Source organism: Cydia fagiglandana, chromosome 13 (assembly GCF_963556715.1).
Source record: "Cydia fagiglandana chromosome 13, ilCydFagi1.1, whole genome shotgun sequence".
Taxonomy (NCBI): domain Eukaryota; kingdom Metazoa; phylum Arthropoda; class Insecta; order Lepidoptera; family Tortricidae; genus Cydia; species Cydia fagiglandana.
Window position 1 is genome coordinate 5,042,392 of NC_085944.1, and position 23,606 is coordinate 5,065,997.

General features: G+C 38.1%; 1 protein-coding gene across 2 annotated transcripts in view; it reads left to right on the forward strand.

The window, feature by feature from the left end:
* The first annotated feature begins 3,721 nt into the window (after nt 1-3,721).
* The window catches only part of LOC134670096 (sterile alpha motif domain-containing protein 11-like), a 250,446-nt gene continuing 230,561 nt past the window's right edge, over nt 3,722-23,606 (forward strand). For both annotated transcript variants that reach the window (XR_010099013.1, XM_063527785.1), the window contains exon 1: nt 3,722-4,075. The gene's annotated coding sequence lies outside the window, so the exon portion shown is untranslated. The remainder of the gene's footprint in view (nt 4,076-23,606) is intronic.

Consider the following 23,606-nt stretch of genomic DNA (forward strand, 5'->3'; position numbering starts at 1 on the left):
ATATTCCCCAGGGTTATGAAATAGCCTTATTATCCAATGTTAACTCCGTACACCATTAAATGCACATTGTAAGATAATGCAGCGCTCGTGTTGCAATCTATTCATTACAGTATCTGGCTTAACCCCTTTGGGTGACTTTATTAAATATACAAATGGAAATGCTATTGTTTAATAATGCGGTTTGTATTTAAGTAGGGTTATTTAGGTATTTAAGGAATGTAAGTGTACGAGTTTTACTGGTTTTGGAATTATGTATATTTTCAGAGCCGTTTCATTATTTCAACATTTAATTGCTTGTCAAACACGAATTCTTAGGTGTCGCTCCAGTTTCGGCTTTGCTAACCACATAGGTATAGGTACCCTTAGTGACCAGAGATAGACGTAACTCGCGGGACACCGTCAAAGAGAAGCTATTCCACGGGGATTTCACGACCCTGATCCAAAGTTAAGATCGCCTAGGGAGGGGTGGTATGGATACGGAGCTCTGCACACCGTAGTCTTGACTATAATGCTTGGCAATTTTTTTACATATTAAGGGGCCCACTGACTAACAGTCCGCCGGACGGTATCGACCTGTCAGTTGTTCGGAACTGTCAAAATTTTGTTCTAACTGACAGGCCGATACCGTCCGGCGGACTGTTAATCAGTGCCCCCTTAATGAGGCTTCACTTAAAAAAAGCTAATCTTATAAAATATAGGAATGTAAGCTTGATAGACGGGTAATTTTAAAATCTGCTAATGGGTGTCTACCTAACTATCATCGCTTTTTACTGTACCAACAGTAGGTACCTACTTACAACTTGACATTGTTCATACTGGGTACCTACACCGAAATCGTATGTAAATAATCGTATAGGACCAAAATGGTCGCGCTCTGTGCGCTTTAAGAGGACTTTCCTGAAGAAATTCCACAGCCTGAGCTCCATGTCGAGGTTTTCTCGAGGGGCTACAATATGCTTCAAAAAAGATACATGTTGTACAAGTTTTTAAAGGGTCAGCAACGCCCCTGGAGTTGCGGGCGTCCAGCTATGGTGACCGCTTACCATCAGGCGGGCCGAATGTTTGTTTGCTACCAACGTATTATAAAAAAAAGTTAATTCCCCAAGATTTTTGGTCATGCGAAATCTCTGCTAACTCCACTCGCATTTAATGTAGCCAGGTTCTAACGACTAGAAACTCCACAATCGCTCTTGTCTTTTCAAACATCAAAAGAACAAAAGAGTCAATCAACTTGCGAGCAATCCCAAGGAGTTGATAATCAATCTAGTTTTACGTCTGATTAGGTGCAAATTACAATACAAATAGACGAGTCACGACCTAATATTTCAACTACAATTCTACCTTAAGAACAAAAAACAACGCTCTCCAAAATCGACTCTAAATGACGAGTGTTAAGGTTAGTTTTCAATTAGTAAACTTGTACTTACGACGTTTTTTCATGTACTCTGTATTTTCCTTAAAAGGTCGTAGAGGAGTTTTAACGCGTGAGTGATTAAGGTTTTTATTGACCACACGTTAAAGTTTAATTAGCTTTTCCGACGATGGTAGTTACTGCTTACTCGTTCGCGGCATAAGGACGTATTTGCACTTACGTCAAGGTGACAGAACGTTAATACGTATTGTAATAATGCTAAACATCCGTGACCTTACGCTGTACAAAGTTCATAATGGCTTAGTGCATGTGGCACGATTTTAGACCACAGGATGATAATAGTTTGTAGCCATTGTAGCTACATTGAACAATAATTAGGTACCTACATACGTTTTGTGTCCCAGTACAGAGCAAAGGACTCTCCTTTCTTCCGCCAATCATCAAGGTTTGGTCATCGACGTATATCTCAGGACTAGCCTTACGCGCTATTGCTCGTAAATGGGTTTGGTCCTTGGGGCATGCTCCCGCCAATCACTGCAAAATGCGTCGAGGTCGTCCCGCCATCTCTTTTTGGTCGGCCTCTGACCCGACATTACAGCCTCTGCTTTATATACTAAATTCTTAAACTAATAACGCATAGACAGATAGTCTCCATACGGCTAACCTGCCAAAAGTGAAGCCGAAACACGATCGATGTGTGCGTGGAACGCTCGTGTTTTACGCTCAGCAAACAACACACATACATACAAAATATGTTGCCAGTATTCATTTACTTCTCTCAAAGTAGGGGAATTTTAACAACATCCACACTTGGTTATTAATAATTTGGAAGTGTGTAGATTCGATTTTGTAGCAAAAGCTTTTTGTTTATTTTAGGATTTATTGCATTTCTGTACTTTGTGAAATAAGTATTAAATAAATAGCTGATAAGTGTTTACTATTTTTATTTATTTTACAAATGTGCATAATAAAATAATAAGAATAAATTTAAATAGGACAGAGCATATTCGACTGTGTTTAGTCCGTTTCCAATGTTTTCATATTGCGTCATTCCGATTTAGTCTATTTCTTTCCTTCCATCTCGCAGACAGAAGTAGGTCAGTCAGAAAACTGAAACGAACATGACACAAAATAAAAATAAGAAAAAAGTAAATACTTACCTAAATAATTAACTTAATTATAATTTTCTATAATTATACAATGAAATTTCATTGAGCGTATTTATTTTAGAATGTAGACGTCATGTCCCATTTGGAGGAAAAAATATTCACTACACTGGCAACATTTAGAAGAAATGGCGGCTGACGAAAATTAGGATTTTTGTATTTACGATTATGTAAAAATATCACATTAAATTCGATACTTACGCGTGAAATGTAATATCAAGCGGTTTGTTTTTATTATATGATGTGTTGTGACACCCATTCACTGTACTAACAACCATCTTTCCTGTAGTTTTTGATTTTTAAACGGGAGGTGTACACAGACCGATTTGACTTTGAGTACTGCGAGGGCCGTTCGAATACGATGATGCGAGTGTGACGTGACGTCGCACTTGAAATGGCTTCACTAGGGGTGTACGGACTAGGAATCTATGCCTTATAAATCTATGACTAAATTAGAATTTTTGCGACAAGGGTAGGTGCAGAACTGCAGACATAGACGGACTGCCTCCCGGTTGCAACTTGTATGCAGCACGCTTACACACACTGCACACTGATTGCATGCTGACTGGGCAGTGTCCAGACCTGATGGGTTTCAGTCCACCTGCACTAGCCTTGAGCAGCGAGTTAAAGTCCTATCTGTGACGTTTTAGCTCCTGTGCCCTGCATAGATAGCTATGCAACTTTGAATAGGGTCCAACCCAATGTAGGCACCTATTTGAAAGTTTAATCAATCTTGTTAACTTAGATCTTATCTTTTGTTTAAAACTTCAAGGTCCTGTATCCTTTGCACTTAATTGCCACTGCTTCCGATCGCGAAGTTTATAAAACATTTAACAAAAGAAATGAATGTCTTAAAGGATAATACATCTTCCAGTGCAGCCCTAAAAGAAGTACAAAACTAATAAGTTGCGGGGGCACAACAGGTAGGCAGCACACATGCGCGGGTGACATGTGACCGCACGTCCACACACAGCACATACACCGACAACCTGTGGACGGCACTCACACATATGCATACCGGTAATAATAAATCTGTCCAACACGAATAAAATGGTTCACCCACACACCCGCGCCGGTTCACCTGGGTAACCTCCACACGAGTTCAGGTCGTATACGAGTTCACTTGACACCAACACAGCGGCGTTTTCACCTGTTGAGCGGCGAGGTGTGCGTGTGGATGTGACTCAGTGTTGTTCATGTTCAGTCGGCCCGTCTGTTTGGCGCGCTGAGGTTGTGTTGGATCGTGTTTTCAGCCGCTCGCACCGACCCACGTGCGCATGCTACTGCGTTGCTGATAAGTGCCTGACTTTTGACTGCCGATAACATTGTCCGCGTCGAAACGACCAATCAAACAAAAGGGAAAAACGCTGCATTTTTAACTCACTTTTTTGCGCTATTGACATTGATTGATAACCGACAGGACAGTGTATGTGGACAGTGGAAAGTGATCTATTGGTGGCTACGGGACGTTTTTGTTTTACCGACAAACTGAGGAATATAACAGCAGCGGAGGAATCGCTCTGGAAATACCTAAAAGGTAAGATTTCTCAAGAGCTGTTTTTCCAATAAGAATTCGGTCCAAGTACAAAAATTGGCAAAGTAGGTACCTATCCCTGACAAAGTATGTTGTAAGTATCATAATCATGCAGATTATTTTTCTAACGAGAATTATTACTTCCAATTAAGGTTTACGTTTCATATGCGCATTGATATTAAGTAAGTTCCAACTTTGCAATATTGAATCCCATAGCCATAAAGACTTGGGATGGTTTGCTAATAGATATTTTGCGGGCAACTGGTTCGCAATTAAATGACTTCAATAAATAATATTACTTATACTTATTTATGATCGCTGTTGTGATATCTGGTCTATACTCAATTACTCACGTAAGATTATTATTATTAAGTTTAAGATGTCGCAAATATTATGAAAGGTAGATAAGTACCTACCTATTTGACTAAGTTCACTCCAAGTGATCTTATCTTGACCACTTAGCTTAGGGAGAAAAAAAATCCATTACAATAACATTTTAAGGTTTTTTCTGTACAGTCGACGTTAAAAGATATTATATGTTTACATTTTTCGCCTTATTACAAAGGAGTTAGTTGGAAAAGTGTAGGTAAACATATCTTTGACGTCAACTGTACACACAATCTAGACGATGACGACGAAAATATACCTAACATTTGCGATTTGGTTTAAAAAAAATACACATGCACCTAAATGACACTGCACGAAAAAAATTGTTGGTACAGTCAGCAGCAATACTTGGGGGAGGTGTTCATAATGATCTTGACGGGACTTTAGTGTTAAAAGAATAAGAGCGCATTATGGTAATTTTGAACACCTCGCCCGCTTAGCAACTTCTGCTGCTGACTGTACAAAATAAAACAATTTATTTATACAAGGCAGATTAATTTTCAGTCAGCTGATGTCTATATTGTCTATAGATAATACCTACCTATGGGTTATCCGCAGATGGTCTAGAACGCAAAATGACTAGTGTGTTGTTTTGCCTAAATCGCAATTAGTCTACATCGCAAACGGCCTAGAACGCAAAATGCCCGAATTATTTTTTCCGTTTTATCTTAACTTTATACCGATGGCGACCTATTCTTTGCCTTCGGCCATTTGAAGATACCTAACCAACCTAACCTACCTATGTAAAATGTGGTCATATAAAAAGTGGGCATTTTCCGTTCTAGACCATTTGCGATGTAGACTAATTGCGATTTAGGCAAAACAACACACTAGTCATTTTGCGTTTTAGACCATCTGCGGATAACCCCTACCTATTAGGCGGATAGACTTTTGTGCAGCAAAATTCCCTATGAGCAATTAAAGACGGCAATTCAATAACAGCATTAATAATTAATACTAACAGTAACTCTACGTTTAATACCTTCCTACCACCAGTTTCGGTCGGACACTATTTATTTATTTGCCAACTCCAAGCATCAATGAGTGTCGCAATCTCTCAAAAGAATTATAGGTAAGTATTATAAACATTCCAATGATCTACTTCTAGCTAAAAAATAAATACATTTTCTGTTCCTAAAAATTTAAGAAAACGTTGCGATCCTTCTTTTTCTTAAAAGTTTCAGGAACACAGAAGATACTTTTACTTTTTGTCCCAGGTGTAACATCTTCTTTGGCGTTACCGTTGGTGTTATTTTTACTAAATACCTAATTGACTCTTTGGACATTTTAACACTTCGGCATTGGCTCTTTGGACGTTTTGACATCTTAGGTATATTGACTCCTTGGACGTTTTGACCCTTGGCCGTGTTGACTCCTTGGACATATTGACTCCTTGGACGTTTTGACCTTTGGGCATAGTGCCCTGGAAGGATTTATTTTTATTATATGTATATTCACAATCAAATGAAGATTATTTTTTAAGTTATTATAGGGGTCCTCAATGCAAAAATAGGTGTTTACAGATTAGGCCCTCCCCACCGACGAATAGGATAGTATGAAACCGATTTCTTCTTTACACTGCCGCTTCCACACATAATAGCTAATATCTATACCGATTACAGGTAATGGATGTTAATTGGCCATATTATATTATTTATAGTAGGTACGTACCTACCTCATGAGATGAAAGTGACGTCTGCGTGTGAATAAAACCAATTAGGTAGATTTTTATTAGTAACGTTAACAATATCTTAGAAACAGATGTTTGATTGTTAATTACCTAATGGAAGTTTATTTCAATGAAAAAGACAGACAAATAAGTAAATAACTTGAACTAAATATATCTATGATAATATAATGAAACTAGCAACCCTAAGTTGTTAGTTTTAATTTAGTATTATTTATATCTCTGTCTCACAAAGCCACTATAACAAATGAACGGAACCTCTAAAATTTAAAACAATAGCACAAGGAACCAGTAAGCACGGAAGTGGCTCATTGGGACTCTAGTCGCGGCGTTGACTAGGGGCGCCATCATTATCAATGTCGTTAGGATATGTCCTAATCTAATTAAAATTGACCCTGAGAGAATAAAGATATTTAATTACACAAACGGGTCTACCGCGATATAATTTAATCGTTTTTACCTTTAATTCCGACGTTTCAGCTGAGTTGCACCAGGTGTGGTAGGGTAAAAACAATGAAATTATATCGCGGTAGACCCGTTTGTGTAATTAAATATGTGTACAAAACGCGAGAGTTTAAAGTGTTATAAGAATAAAGATATCAGTCTAATATCATATAATGTTAACAAATTTAAATCTCAACGGCATGTACTGGCATGGGACATGCATATTTACACCAAGCTGCAAAAGTGCATAGATACATTATTAATGAATGCATTAATAAATTGGCCATGTACTTTTGCGGCTCGGTGTATTTACCTATACAAATTCAGGGCTTATAAATTATATTTTGTTAGCTCCTAAAAACAAAACATAAGACATTTCAATAATACCTAAAGTATTTAATTAGGTACAAGTGAACTGTATTCCGCAAGAATTTTACTTTCCTTTTGGAACTTTTTAATCTTAATTCATTCTACAGGGTACTTAAACGCGTCACAATTTCGACGACATTGGATTTGGATTGTATGATTCACACGTATTTTAATGAATAGACCAGAAACTTGATTCTAAATAGTTGAACCAAAACAGATTATTATTAACGTCACATAGACAGTAGGTCATATATCGCGTATAAAATGCCCAGTTGCTAGCAATAAACATTGATTATCGTGATTTATCGTTTGCCCTAAAGCGGTTCGTTAAACGCGTCAACGGGCCAGGATGTCATAAATATCTATCATATGCCTTCCGAGATGAAGTCAGTGGGGTTAATATAAAGGCTGTTAAAGCAGTGTGTGTATATCAGTTCTATCCTTAGAGCATTTAATAACTGGAGTCGCCTTTAAGAGCTTACCTACCCCTCTACCGAAAAACTTGCACAATTGTGCAAACTTTTGTATGGATGACATGGCTATTTGTACGTCACGTACAAATGATGTAGAAATAGCAATACATTTGACGTCCCCTCCCCCGCAAGAATCGGCAGACTGTTTCGTAAAGAAAATGACATCGATGACATCTCCAGTTACTAAATGCTCTAAGGTTCTATCTAGTGCTTTGATTAGATAAAATAACGATTTAATTTGCAAGTGCCCAAAGGAAATGGATATAAAGGACCGGAAATGGATATGAGAGAGTTGAGCCCATACAAAAAAATAATCAGGAGAGCCAAATTAACATACTAAAATTTCGTGAGATTTAACTGAAACCACTTTTTCCCTATGTTTGCTGCGGGGTCCTTTATTAGGTACATGTAAAAAAGTGAATAAGTGGCTTTCCATCAGAGACGGGAACTTATGCTTCCTGTACATAAGGGTCTCCTCTATATATATCTATATATCTATATCGACGCGCATTCCGAATCCGATAGGAAAAAGCTTTATGTCCGTCAATAAGAGCGAAAGCCAATAAAAGCCCGAACCCTAATGGACCCTTTGGTGATTGAAAATGGAAAGAAAATGTTTTAGTATAAATACGACATGAATAGAGTCGGACTAAGCTAACCCTGCGTTTAGGGGCATTTGCAATGACAGTACGTGGCAAGGTCATCATTATTGTCAAATATCTATGAATACGAGTATATGACTGTTTTAATGACACTTCCTCACGTTGTTCTATTTAAGTCAGTGCAAAATTAGCTGAGCCTAAGACGAACTCTAACCCCCTTATTCATAAAACTTTACGGGCCTGATGTAAAATTATGTTTTCTCTCCTTCTTACAAATACATAAGTCAAAATGACAGATAAAGACAAACAATTATTAGCTAATAGGGTATTATAGTGTATTTAAAATAAACTATTTTACACCATGCATGAAATAAAGCACCAGATAATTATTAGAAAAACACAGATAGGAGTTATTTTTAAACACAAGTTCTATTTAATAAATCGGATAGAAATATAAAAAGTAGTTGAGTTGACAGGGACGTCACGATGTAATGTTTCATATAAATTCCATATTAGCAAATCGTTTTGACAGTTCTAAAAAAGTAAATGATTTGACTAGTAGAAAAATACCCTATTGAGGTTTGTAGCGCATTTATGAATAAGGGAGTAAAGGTGTTATTTTTACATACACCTACATTTTACGCCAATAATAGAACGGATTATACACGGCTGTCAGGAGCACGTGGCGACCCTACGCAGCCCCTGATAAATATTCAGTGACATGGCGGGTCACCGAATTCTATGCTATCGGATGTGGGTTGTCCGTAGGCGTTACAGGGACAGGCTCTTGTCCTGAATGTATGTATGATGTATGTCGCGTGGTGAACGTAACAGGGTTTATTTGAAGCATTTTGGTGTCGTTAAATTGTCGACGTTGCTATATTGTTAACGGCCTAGAGATCCCGCCTACGATGCTCTTGGGACTGAATCCTAGTAAGGGAAGTCATAAAAGTGTTTTTAAAGTTCCGCACCCATAAGGTGAAAATAGGACCCTATTAATAAGACTTCTCTGTCTGTCAACAGGCTGTATCTCATGAACCGATAACGGTCTAGTTTTAAGCTAGACAGTTGAAATCACAGATGATGTATTTCTGTTGCCGCTATAACAACAAATACTAAAAAGTACGGAACCCTAGGTGGGCGAGTCCGACTCGCACTTGTCCGGTTTTTTTACATGTAAATATCAGACATTATTATATAAGATGCACTGCGTGAAATGTAGATTATCCGATATCCGATGTTCTTTCAATTCGGAATTTGGAAATAAGATCAGGGCTATAAACGCGAAGATCGAAGTTCGAAAATTGCGGGCATCTTTCTCTGTCACTCTAATTACGCCTTCATTGGAGTAAAAGAGAAAGATCCCCGCAATTTGCGAATTTCGGTTTTCGCGGTAGCCCGTCAGCTTCATAAGCCAGTGACGAAGCAGCGAGGGAGATAAAAAATAATCTTTTACTTATAAAATAAATGCAGAAATGTGATAATACCATATGTACATGATCCTAAACAAAGTCATAAGGTAATGTGTCAAATCAAGCCTTTTGGCTTCCTAACCTAGTTGGCATGGCATGGCCATTTATTTATCACAAATGTATATTTTTAAGTTAACCTATGTATATAGGTAGATGTTTTCTATGTAAGTATATCAATATTACTATATCGTCACTCATATCGTCAAGTACCCACAACACTGGCCTTATTGAGCTTACTGTGGAACTAGGTGGATCAGTGTAAAAATGTCCTAACATTTAAAAAAAATTGTGTTATATCAGGCATTGTAGCGCGAACATTTTACAAATGTTTAGAAGTGTAACTCCCCCGTTTAAAGTAAAACTTTATGTTTGTAACACAAACCCTTACAATTTCATCTCAGTTGCACAATCATCTTGCATCAGAGATTCTGTAACAGTCTGTAAGCATAATATTTTAATTCCTCGCGCATTGTGCGCAATGTCAACACAAACAGTGAATGGTGGGTTCAAGCCGCGGTGTAGGGTTTCAACCGCAGGCACTGGTCTTACGGACCCGTGTTGGTTTATTCTAAAGGTATGTATGTACTTTAATAGAACTTGTATTATAGAATACCATTGTATCTAACTTCTTAGACCTGTTTTTTTATCATTTTACATTTTTGATGAATAAATAATACTGCCCTAAAAACTTCTTGGACCTTATTGCAATGAGATAAGATATAGGTTAGGTTGATATGTTTTTGCATAGGTACTATAGAATTTATGTGTCTAAGTATTTGGATCGGTCAACTATTTCTTGTTGTTATTCTGTCCCATTAGCCAGGAGACAATAGTAGCATAGTTTCTTAGAAGAGCTGTTGTACCATGTTCTACAAACGTGCTTAGTAGATGTCCCATTATGGAAAAGCCTTATAAATATAAGAAAAATTAAGTTTGGTTCATTTAAATACGAAATAACTAGTATTTTAATAGTGACCCAGGAAACCGTAACCATGGCAACTAGTGACAAGGAAAAGTTGATTCACCCATTTGCATGTTCTTATTGTGGACACACGTGGCGTCTAGGGTTGCCAACTTTTTTTTGGTGGAATATATATATATAGTATTAAGTAATTATTATATAATATATAGTATTTTCCAGAATAAGGCATCAAAAATATAGTACATTTCAAAAAAATATAGTACTTTTAGATAAAATGTGTCGTTCCACGGCAAAAAGTACCTTATGGCGGCTGGCGCTTACGTCGCATAGCGCCGCAATAAAATTGGAGCGACGTTAATAATAGCGTAAGCGCCAACCGCCATAAGGTACCTTTACCCGTGGGACGTCACAAATACTAAACTTGAGCGTAATATACGTTTAATCGGAAAAATAGTATTTTAGCGTACTATATACATATTTTTCCAAAAGTATATAGTAAGTACAGAGAGCCAAAATATAGTACAATACTATATAATATAGTACGGTTGGCAACCCTAGTGGCGTCTGAGGTGTACCTAACTACCTAGGTAAAAGTTGTGCTACATAGGTAGGTATACTCGTATCATCATATCAGGCTTTTATTGCCCACTGCTGAGCATAGGCCTCTCTTCGAGTACGCCACTTATCCCGGTACCCACCCAGAAGTGACCCGCAATCTTCCGAATGTCGTCCACCCAACGAGCCAACGGAGTCAACGGACGCCAGGCAATCCTAGGTACAATTAAGGTTACCAAGGGTGACCTGTAGGGCCTGTTTCTTTCTGATTTGTTAGGAGTGGCCAATTACTATGTAGTGGCCAATATGAACCACCCTATAATATGAGTCAGCCTAATATGAATGTGGATTTTATGTGAAAATAACAGTTTGATTATTTATGTATTGAAATTACTTTAAATATTAATTTTAATTGAATGCATTATGAATTAATAAGGAAAAAAAATTGGTGCTCCAATTCCGCTTCAATAGGTAGATGTATACACAATATACACATACAGTCATACACTACATACAGGTTGTATTTAACCATATCGCTTATAATTTTGTTAATAAATGATTTGTTCAAGTATCTAAAGGGACCCACTGACTAACAGTCCGCCGGACGGTATCGGCCTGTCAGTTAAAACAAAATTTTGACAGTTCCGAACAACTGACAGGCCGATACCGTCCGGCGGACTGTTAATCAGTGGGCCCCTTAACAAACGGGTACAGTCGAGTTTAATTTTTTTTTTTATTAATGTGAAGAAACGTAGGTATATTCCTCGCGTATAATTAGCGTAACCTACAACATAATCAACAAATCTGAAACGGTCATAACCGCCAAGGAGAAGTCACAGACTTGTCTAATTCAGCAATCCGGCGTAGTTAGTAACAGACCGCTAGTCATTAAGCGAAACGTTTAGTCTTGTTAATAGCTTCTTTCTGCAAATTACGGCAATTTATCGCCAACTCTTCCTTCCGTTCGGTTAACCGAACTCTAATCAAGGGTTTCATTTTGTCCCGATTGATTCACGTTTTATAAGGAATCTGACAGATTGTCTCATTTATATAAATGTAATCAGATCAAAATACTTACCTAAGTACTTAAAAGAAAACTATCACTTTAGTACCAGATTACAATAAAATTTGGAACCATCGATTATACAATTTTTGTTTATACTCGTACCGAATTGAGAATTTGGCCGAATACTCGGTAAAATAAAATTTTAGTCTTGCCTCGCACAAGTTACACAACATAATAAACTGTTTCCCGCGGTGGTTCCGGACCGATTCAACCTTCAACCATTCAAGGAAAGAGCGTATTCCCATATTTAAGGCTGACAACATATTTGCAAACCTTTTCGGCAGGTGTCCAAAATATGTACAATTGTACATACATGTACTCAGGTATAATAAAAGTATGTAATTGTATAACCATCTGATCAGGTGTATCGACTGCTTATTTGCGTCCTATATTGCAATTTACAATCAGCAGCATAAGTTAAAGTCCCAGAATCAATTTCGATCTTTTTAGGGTTCCGTACCCAAAGGGTAAAACGGGACCCTATTACTAAGACTTCGCTGTCCGTCCGTCCGTCTGTCACCAGGCTGTATCTCACGAACCGTGATAGCTAGACAGTTGAAATTTTCACAGATGATGTATTTCTGTTGCCGCTATAACAACAAATACTAAAAACAGAATAAAATAAAGATTTAAATGGGGCTCCCATACAACAAACGTGATTTTTGACCAAAGTTAAGCAACGTCGGGAGGGGTCAGTACTTGGATGGGTGACCGTTTTCTTTTTGCTTTTTTTTGTTTTTTTTTTTGTATTATGGTACGGAACCCTTCGTGCGCGAGTCCGACTCGCACTTGCCCGGTTTTTTTAGCCTATCTGAGTGTCCCACTGCTGGGCTTCCTAGCTCTCTCCTTGATTTCCACGAATCCCCATTTGGTGTTTTCTCCGGCCAGATCTTAACAAAATTTAATTCTAACATAAGGTACATCCTTCCAAGTTCCAACACAGTCTATGTATCTCTAGGTTATGCTGATAAAACTCATACGCATGTTCTGTCCTATTATTGTCCTTGAGATTTCTGTCAGAGGGTATTAAATTTCAAATCAAAACAATAACGTTGTTTATTTTGTTGAGGTCATGGATTGGAAGCATACAGTCGAAGACCTCTATCTGAACCTTATTCACTCGAGATAAGGTGCACGAAAGGTCAATAAATATGTCTCCAATTGTACCAGGAAACCGAGCCATGTGTAGCCTAACTGTTATTGTCGAAAGGACGTAAGTGGGTGTTAGTTTGAAGGGGTGATGTGTCGTTTTGGCAGTAAGTGGGTAGTGCGTTCTCACCGATGGATCACGTCGCCGCGTGCGGTGTCGCGGTCGCGCCGCCGGTCGCGACCTCGCCAGTAGGGTTGCTGCTGTCACAGAATAAATAATAGTACTAGGTACAGAAGACTCACTCTCTAACAAACGCGTCTGTTACGATCAGCACAGATATGGCCGCTAGGTGGCGACAGCGCCACGCGCGGCTTATGGCTTTCCCCAAAATTGGGGTGGAACGGATGCACTTTTAGCTACCTGTAGCAAAGCGACGAAATCGCGGAGTGAGCCACGCCTGCTGCTGTTGTGGAGGGGAAAACTTGAATGTATGGTAATTATTCTAATTATAATTAATATTATAAATTCTTGCAGTCCTCTATCCATAACACTAATTACTTAAATGTAATTTATTCCATTTTCAATTTCAACAGAGTTGAAGGTATTTTCCATATTTAGGCCATAGCCTGACCGCCAATAGCGCCTTGTTGGCGGTCATTTCAAAACAAACCACTCGTGCACTATGAGCTACCAGGATTAAAACCTAAGACTATAGCTTCTTAGTATTCGTCAATTAGGTACTTTATGAAAAAAAAATTTGCAAAGAAAACTTAACATATTATACAATTATGTATTTAAATTATTTAAGAAAAATGTGTGATGTCAATGTCATGTTGTCAACCCTGCGCGCGACCGCGCCGCGCCGCGTCCGCGTCCGACCGCGCAGAACGACCGGCAAAAAACCGATCGGTCATATCGAATTACCGAGCTCTGGCTCTTTTCAGATGTTAGCCCTTTTTGCTCCGAGACAAAAGATTTCAGACTTAGGTGATGCTGATAGAAAAAACCTTTGATAAGTATTAATAGTTGTGGTGGCTTAGATACGGATGGTTCCTAGAATGGACAGAGAGCCTCTAATTTATCTCCAATGGAGCATTCCATGAAATTGTCTACCGTTGTCCCGTACAAACGCGAAGTTTCTGAAGATTTAAAGGTATAAGAGTTTCCTTTTCTATGACAAACGGCCAAAAATATGCACAGAAAAATAATCGCCTGCTTTAAATGCCAAGAAAAAAGTCGCAACACAGGAAATAAAATGCGTTTGTACGGGACAGCCCGTGGAATGCTCCAATACTCAATAGCTGCGACGTAATTTTAACTAATCGAAATATCTTACATGGTTTACATTAAACCATGTAAGATTTTATGTAAACCTGTTTATGTGCAATAAAGTGACATACATACATACATACATACATACATTATTATCTAGAGTGCCATATAATTACCTATGTCCAGATAGTGAAAAACATGGGCTGTGTGTGATGTTGTGTGTGACTCTAGTTAATAATGTAAAACATGGAAGATATTTCGATTAGTTGAAATTATCCCGTAGTCGAAATGCCCCCCCCATGCACCTTATAGGATTTGTCTTGAAAATATGCTTGATTTGTAAATCTTATACTTAAGTAATATGTACTTACCTCGTCTAACTAGCTAAGAAACTTTACTACGGCGTCTATATAAGTCCAACAAAATCTTAATAACCCCAATCAAATACAATAATCGACGTATCAATCACTAATAAATCACTCCATTAAAACATTCGTTTTTTCTCCCCTTAGCTTTCCGTTGACATGTACTAGGCAATGCGCAGGCGACTAAGGTTATGCGGATGCGGGGCGCGTGCGTGGACTGCAGAGCAGGGCCCGAGGTCGCGCCGGACGACCTGCGGAATGCTATGTGGATGATAACGTATTCTGTCTGGGTGTATATGGGAACGGTTTCTATTGGTGCCTTTGTATTATTAGTTATATTGTGAATTAGTAGATTTCCAACGTCAATAAGTAACTAATGTCGCCCTAAAGGTGCTCGTAATGGTTGGAAGCAACCCATTTTGCTCGAACAGTTTTACCACAATGTAAACAAATCGGGACAGTGTCAAGTAATAATCTCCGTCCATAAATAGTTTCCTGGTTACATCTTCAGCAAGTCTGCGTTGAAGCACGCCTTGCGTCCCTTTTTTGGGGTATTACACTTTGCACAATGTTTTTGGTACCTATCAACTTTTGTGGAAACCATCGTCACGCGATACGCGGCAAAATTGGCTTTACTATTACTAGTAGGTAAATGTTGCTACGACGTCTACGTCACTTTGGATTTGCGATATATGTAGTTGCAACTCGACTATTTGGGCAAGTTAACCATGTGTGTTGCCTCTACCAATCTACCATAATTTAAATATTTAATAAGTAGTATTGAAGATGAATGACGTTAGCACAATTGAACCCCGGAACGCAACAGGTTGCAACCTCACAAAAAACGTTACCAAGGAGGACAAACAGTTCGAGTTCGTGCTGCATTGGTTCCACAGCACTTTTATCAGAAGCACGGCCATCGTGACCGCCGATTGGACTCACCTGTGACTTCCCAAAGTCAGGTGCAGGTCGTGGATTCTCTATTAGTTGTGCTATCACAGGCTAAGTTGCTATGACCAGTCTAGTGCTTCCTTGAGATTAGTAACAACTGTGCGTAGTCAAGGAGTTACTTATACTGGTTTGGCTTTGTCAAATCGGCGTCGTCTCTTCTTAGAATGACACCACAGGTCACGTGCGTCGCGGCCATCGCGGGCCGTCACGAAGCGTCGCGTCATCGCGACAAGTGTCGCGTTTGCCGCTTTTTGTCGCTTATCGGGTGAAAAGTGACGATTCGACGCGGCTACAGGTGGAGGTCGGAGACTGCGTCTTTTATTTTGGATTTCTCTTTCGCTCCAGTGTGCTCTGTGAACTGGTTCTAATCGAGATTCTGTAAAAAGCTGCGCGGTCAAGTGGAAATGATGGAGCGCTGGAGGTCCCGTATTTTTTCATACTTTTTATCCCACATACCTTTTTCATTTATCCTAATTTACTTACCCTATATTAGGTATCGTCACGACGTAGGTATTTTTTGTACACAAAAGTTAAAATTATGAATTAATTGTGGTATTAAGTATACATATATGTACCTAAAGGAAAGATATACACATTTCTATACACACTACCTAATGAAATGATAACAATGAAACACAGATGATATGCATGCAAATTATAATTAGAAGACAGTAAAGCCCCCTTGAAATCTTCATCGTACACATTTGCTAAGCGTCCTATGGTTCTTATTTTTATTCCATTTTTGTTTTATAAGCGGAACCTTAAAAATGTACGCGTTGGACTTTAGTTACAGTTCAGTGAGCAGACTCCGACTCATAAATTCTTAACACATTATCAACGGTCTGTAAAATCAATGACGTTCTTAACCAATACATACATTAACGGCCTGATTCGAACTTTAATCTTAAAGTTCGAATCGGATGCGAATTACCTATAAGCACGTGTATCGTACCACGCTTTACAGTACATATGGTCCTTTAAACTTTTGACATACGCACGAAAACTGCTGGGTCAAACACAAAACTGTGTTCGCGTCTTTCCTGTAGACATACACAAGTGTTAAGCGCTATAAAGGTTAATTTTCTTATTTAACCCTTATCCAAGTGAAAAGGTCCTCCTTTTATTCAGAGAACTATGATAAAGTCATTAGAAGAAAAAAAACAGGAGAGAAAAATGTACAGTTCGCGCGAACACGGTAAATTTCTCTCCTGTGGGCAATAGTTAACAGCTTGTGGGCATGTAAGTAATGATTTTATCATAGTTCTGTAAATAAAAGGAGGACCTTTTCACGTGGATAAGGGTTAAATAAGAAAATTAACCTTTATAGCCCTTAACTCTTGTGTATGTCTACAGGAAAGACGCGAACACAGTTTTGTGTTTGACCCTGCTATTTTACGCACTAGTGCGGGAAAATAGGACCCTATGTAATGTAAATTATTATATACAGTCTATTAAAAATACGTCAAAGACATAATTCGGGTATATGCTTGTGGCGTTTTGATTTTTCCTTTTCCTGGTACTTCTTCGCTTAACTTGTTAGGTCTTTCAATACATGTCGCGGGACTTTATAGGTCCATCAAGCGTCACTTGAATTACCTAAGGCACCCTAAGGGATAGTTTCGTCTCGTTAAGTCGTGCTAGACATGCTAGTTAATAGGTCTTCGGTAGGTTGGGCTATTGATAAACGCGAAAATCGAAGTTGGTATCGTCTTAGGTCGTCCCATTCGTATTTCGTCAATTTCTTAAATTAGTCCTATTCTGCTTCCGTCACCCATTCTACATTCGTCACAATCGTCGATGGCTTTCAATGTAGAATGAGTGACGAAAGCAGAATAGGACTAATTTAAGAACTTGACGAAAAACGAATGGGACGACCCAAGACCATACCACGAAGTTCATTGGAGTAAAAGAAAATATCCCTGCAATTTGCGAATTTGTTTTGAAGTTTTGTTTTGTAAAGGTCGTCAATATCTAGTTTAAATCTTGGATCTATTTAAATGAAAAGCAACCAATTCAACAATATATATAAAACCTACCTATATTAGTATTGCAAATTAGTATACCACATTACAACTAATTACCCTTGCAGTTGCCACGACTTTCCCGTAAAGAAATTGACATCAAGTTATTAGTGGTACAGAATTGTCACTGACAGTCGTCGAACACTGATTGCGTTCTCGTGTTATTCAGCTGATTTGAAAGCATTGCGGTTGGTCACTCGAATTACCTATATCAATGGTCACTTTACGAACATTGTTTATCGCCGATTCGAAACATAAACGCCGTCTTTATGGTCAGGTCGAGAAAAACCGGTGCGAAAGTTAAAAGCAATCAAATCAGTGATTGGCGGAACTCGACTCGAACCGAAGGCTGAAAGATTCCAAAAATGGATGATAAACACATCCAATTGAGATATCTGGAGCACTTGCGTCACGACCGCTTGGTAATTATAATGTATAGGTACTTTATTGTTTTTCGAATGATCCTTTTCTTTTAAATTAATGCCGCTATATGAATTAAACTCCAGTTTGATATAATGACAGGTTCGTACAACCGGTATCGGTACAACACTGTCTTATGTCTTTATTCATCAGCATCATCATATCAGCCCTTTATCGCCCACTGCTGAGCATAGGCCTCTCTTCTAGTACGCCACTTGTCCCGATCCTGAGCTAATCTCATCCAGAAGTGACCCGCAATTTTCCGGATGTCGTCCACCCAACGAGCCAACGGACGCCAGGCGCTTCTTTCATTTGAATGCGGCCACCTTTCTGTTAACATTTTAGTCCACCTGCCATCACTCTGCCTAGCAACATGTCCTATATGTATGTCTTTATTATAAATGTAAAAGCAAGTAGGTATAACGTCTTAAGGTTTTTGCACTAAATAGATTGCGATTACCATTAAATAGAAAATCCTATGACAGAAGGTCATACAAAATTCTTGGCATTTTACATAACGATGAGCATTGTTATAAAACATCTGTTACGATTGTTATTGAAATACAATAGTATTTTTTACGAAATTTATTACATTTACAGTCCTGATCTTTTACGATTTATAGATACCTAATTTTATATATGAATCTATTAAGGAAAAAGCCACTGGTAAGATCTTAAAAAACATATAAGTATAAACATTGTTACGATTTTTGCATAAAAGCTACCAATTCACTTACATTGTGCATATTATTTCATGCGCGTGATTCGTTTTATGTAAATTTTAATGATAATTATCATCGTTGATTATTGTGGAGCAAACTATAATCGATTAGCACGATATCACGATATGTTAATTGTGAAATCAAGTTATCAATTGTATTTGCAGTTTTATATTCCTTTGTTTAATAAATGTTGGTCAGAAGTCAGAAGTAATGTTCAAGGTGATTTGTGTCAAGTCTGTTGACCTGCATTTAGAACATTTATGAAAATAACAAGAAAATAGTGATTTCTAATTTCCTGTCTAGCTATCACGGTTCATGAGATACAGCCTGGTGACAGACGGACGGACAGACAGACGGACGGACAGCGGAGTCTTAAGGGGCCCACTGATTAACAGTCCGCCGGACGGTATCGGCCTGTCAGTTAAAACAAAATTTTGACAGTTCCGAACAACTGACAGGCCGATACCGTCCGGCGAACTGTTAATCAGTGGGCCCCTTTAGTAATAGGGTCACGTTTTTACCCTTTGGGTACAGAACCCTAAAAACTAGCCTCTATCCGCGACTTCGTCCGTTTATCATTACCCTTTTTCTCTAGTAATCGTGAATTAAATTTTCAACCAACTACTTAGGCGATCCATGACAGCATCCATCTGTGTCCTGTGTCATCATCAAATTTCAATGAAATAGCCTAGCTTTCTTGGTTCACGTTAAACAATCTGTACGGATATGATGGTCGTTCTTGACTACGTGACAGTGTGATAAAACACGATGTTAAAAAGTGACAGTTATTTTATCACGTGGCTAAAGATCGATAAAGCCATCTATAATACGCCGGCAGGTTGGAAGTACCTACCTAAAACATTTCTGATTAATCTAAATCCACTTCAGTTGAAGCAAGGGTACTCTCGAACTCAGATCATTCCGGTAAACATCCACTTCTACAAATTGCCTCCAACAACACGTAACAGTCAATATATCATTGTCTTCACATGCTTTGTAAACATGAAAACGTTGCTAGCGTGGGCCGTGTGTTTCTAATGCTTAACGAGTGTTGGCGAATCAACTGCTCACCCGGGCTAGATAGACTACCCGTACCTCTTTTATTTACATAGAAAAAGACGGGTTGTCTATCTCGCCGCGAGATACTGTCGCGCGAATCATGTGCTAGGCCTACAGGTGAGGTGTGATTAGAAGCATTAACAAGTGTCTTTTATGAGTATACATTTGAAACAGTTTTAAGACTTCCGCAGATTGAATATTTTTATTCAAACCTAATTTCGGGTCTTTTTGTAATATGTTTCAAATGTGTCATGACACTCATGACTCAAAATGTGATTAGGTAAGTACCTACCTAATAAGGATTCCGTTATAAATATATAATCTGTATATCTTTAATAGGCGCTACTTATACCAAATAGTAAAGTAAGTAAGTAGAGTTACAACTTACAACTGTGTGTAACGAGACCGAGTCTTGAAATTTATCTTTTCTAGATATTTCTCAAATCTATGTACTAGACTCGAGTACCTGTAGAGTTTAAAACTGCTCAAACTTTTATCGATTGATGGACCTTAACGATGCGAGACTGTAACTGCGACCTCAATCAACAGAGGGCCGTGTTGCCTCCTTGTCACACTTACGTACGAATTTATAAGTGCGACAGAGAGCCAAAACGTCGAACGTGGTTCGCGGTAGGCCTTCAGCTTTGTACAAACAGCGAACGCAATCCATAGTTACTAATATGGTTGTACGACTTGCCTGCGTTCTGCAAGCAATTGCAATAGCACCCCAGTAGAAAGTATTTAAAAAGCGCAATTTCACGGGACCTGCTTGTTCGCCCAATTCTATTGTGACGTGTAATGGCCGCAATTACACACGAGCGACATGCTTGTCTACGGGTTTCGAAACGTTTGATCCCGATCACGCACGCACGCACTTTGACATCAAGGAGACAAAAGACAGGTTTAGCAATTGGGTCTCTTTTCTGTAACGATTTCTGGGTTTAAAGCATTTAATAACTGGAGTCGCCTTACAATTGTGCAAACTTTTATATGAACTGACATGGCTATTTGTACGTTACGTACAAATCATGTAGAAATAGCAATACATTTGACGTCTCCCCCGCTAAAGTCGGCAGACTGTTTCGTACAGAAAACTTTGTTTTATAAGATGTAGTGATGTATTTTATATACAACACTTTAATAGGATATTAAGAACATCCCTTTGAAAAACATATCCTATATTATTATGCTGTTGTATTTTATCAATTTTATAAAATGTGTCAAAGTAAATAACCCCTTACAATGTTCTTCTTAAATATATAACTCATGACCTGGCTATGGCTATGACATGGCTAACCTATCAGTAAGTAACCAAATATCACTGTTGTTTTTATAGTTAACAATTAAAACTGTCCACAAATGACAGGTTGACATTTCAACCAGGAAATTGAAACGCAGCACGGCGACCTAAAAACGCTGTTTTGTGCAACGCAAGCAAATGTCCACTTACGAATTCCAGTGGCAACAACTGACACGTACGCCGACCTCGATCTGACCTGTGGGTAAACGACCTGACATGTGGTTGTAGAGCAATATCAACTATGTATTAAGGCCGCTTTCCTAACCCTAGGAAGGTCGTTAGATAAAGCTTTTCATTGAGGGCTAGGCCTACAAAGTACTATGTAGTTGATGTCTTGACGCGTCGGGTTGGGTACTAAATCTAATAGTACATCATCAAGTAATAGTGTACGCGCGTTTTCTCTATTTATTAGTTTTTAATTAGCCCTTAAGGATTAGAGAGAGAGTGACATTTACAATCTAAAATCTATTGGGTCTAATTACTCACTAGTTCCAATATCCACAATCAGCTTCATGACCACAATTATGTTAAATTGTTTAATAATCTATCTACGTAGATGTTTTCGTGAATTTTAGCCGAGAGAGAATGGTTTAATTTCTAAAGCTTCGATTCGGAATTTCATTTCAAAGCTGTTATTTCTACATTTTTTATTGTAGATTTAACCTCTAAAGTGAAATCCTGTTTCAACCTTCCTATCTAGTTAATACTTGTACATTTTGACTTTGCAATAAATCCAAGTTACTAATTAAATTCTTAACCTCCACCGACCAGCTTGCATTTTAATGATATCATAATTTGCTAAACGGAAGCCATTAGACACAGGACGCATAAAATGGCTTTATTCGGCACTTAGGCGTTTCTAGTTTAAGAGACTAGTTTCTGCGATGCGTGCTGGTCTGCAGGAGACTGGACATTTATGGCGGCGGGAAATATTATGCTGCATATTATAATTAATTTTTAACCTTAATCGTTATTAGATCTTAGTTTATGAGGTATTTATTAAATGAGGTGACGATGCCTTCGTGGTTCGTGTTGGCGTTGTATGGCTGGGTTGGTTTTGTTTATGATGTTATAGAAAGAGGTGTTAAAACGAGTGCGCATTATAAAAATATATGGTCGTCTTTCTACTACAAACATTTAACAAGGTTGTTAAAATTTAGTCTTATCAGTCGTTTGTTTAAGTTAGTAGTGATGACGAATTATACAGGTACCTTAATTTACTTATTTACTGTTTTGTTTTGATTTTTGTACAATAAAGTGTTTTACTACTACTAACATTTTACTTAAATTTTTCTTTGAAGCGAAAGTAGTAGAATGTCGCAGGCCTTTCTCGCAATGGTGCTTCTGTCGAGTAACTGATCGAAACATATCTAAAGTCGATCTATGACTAACACGAATGACCTTTAAAAATTATTAACAATAGAATCTGATTATCTTAGGAGCTAATATGAGTGGCCAAACAAACTAAGTACGTATTTATTTAGTAATTAGTAAACCTTCAAGCATGTCCCTAACACAGCCCAAAACCACTTCCGCGTACATAATCGCCTAACCATTCAACTTTGAACACGTCCGAGCAATATAACCTCACAAGCGACGCCATTATCCCATTGTGATAGGTATTGAGTGAAATCCTCACATTCCGTGAGTTGCGTGCTCTGTTTACCGATGGCGAATACCGCTTGTGACCTTAGCAAGGCAATGCTACAACATAGAATACCATTAGGCATTGAAAAACCAGGCGATTTTCGCCTCTAGGGATTTTTGTTTACCTAAAACGGTGAGACACGAATCTTAGTTAGGTACCTACCTACTTGCTAATTACCTACCCTGACTTATCTTTAAATTTAATAAGGTTTACTCGGGTAATTCCGAATGTCGAAAACTGTCGGATAATTCCGAAAAGAGACTTTTATTATGATAGAATTAAGGGTGATTTTCATCTCAATTTCGGAATTATCCGACATTCGGTATTACCATTGTATTCCTTTTACCATTGTTCGCTTTCATAATAGTTTGAGTATCATCGTCATTAGATATCAAATTAACTTCTCGTCTGGTAGGGTAGGGATCCTGACCGAAATTTTAGTGACCTTTTTGCATTTTTGTCGAAAACGATTTTTTTCTGCTCTATACAGCACAAGCGAGATTTGAACCCACGATTTTTTTATCACCAAACACGTATGAAAGGTTAAGTGTATGTGAGAAGTTATCTTAATTCCTTACTTACCTACAATACTTTATAATTGAAACAAAATTACTACTTAACTTATCCTTTAAATTATGTAACTACAAAACTAAACAAACATTAGTCATTTTAATTCACACCTGTACACAAAATAGCGACCATGGACTGA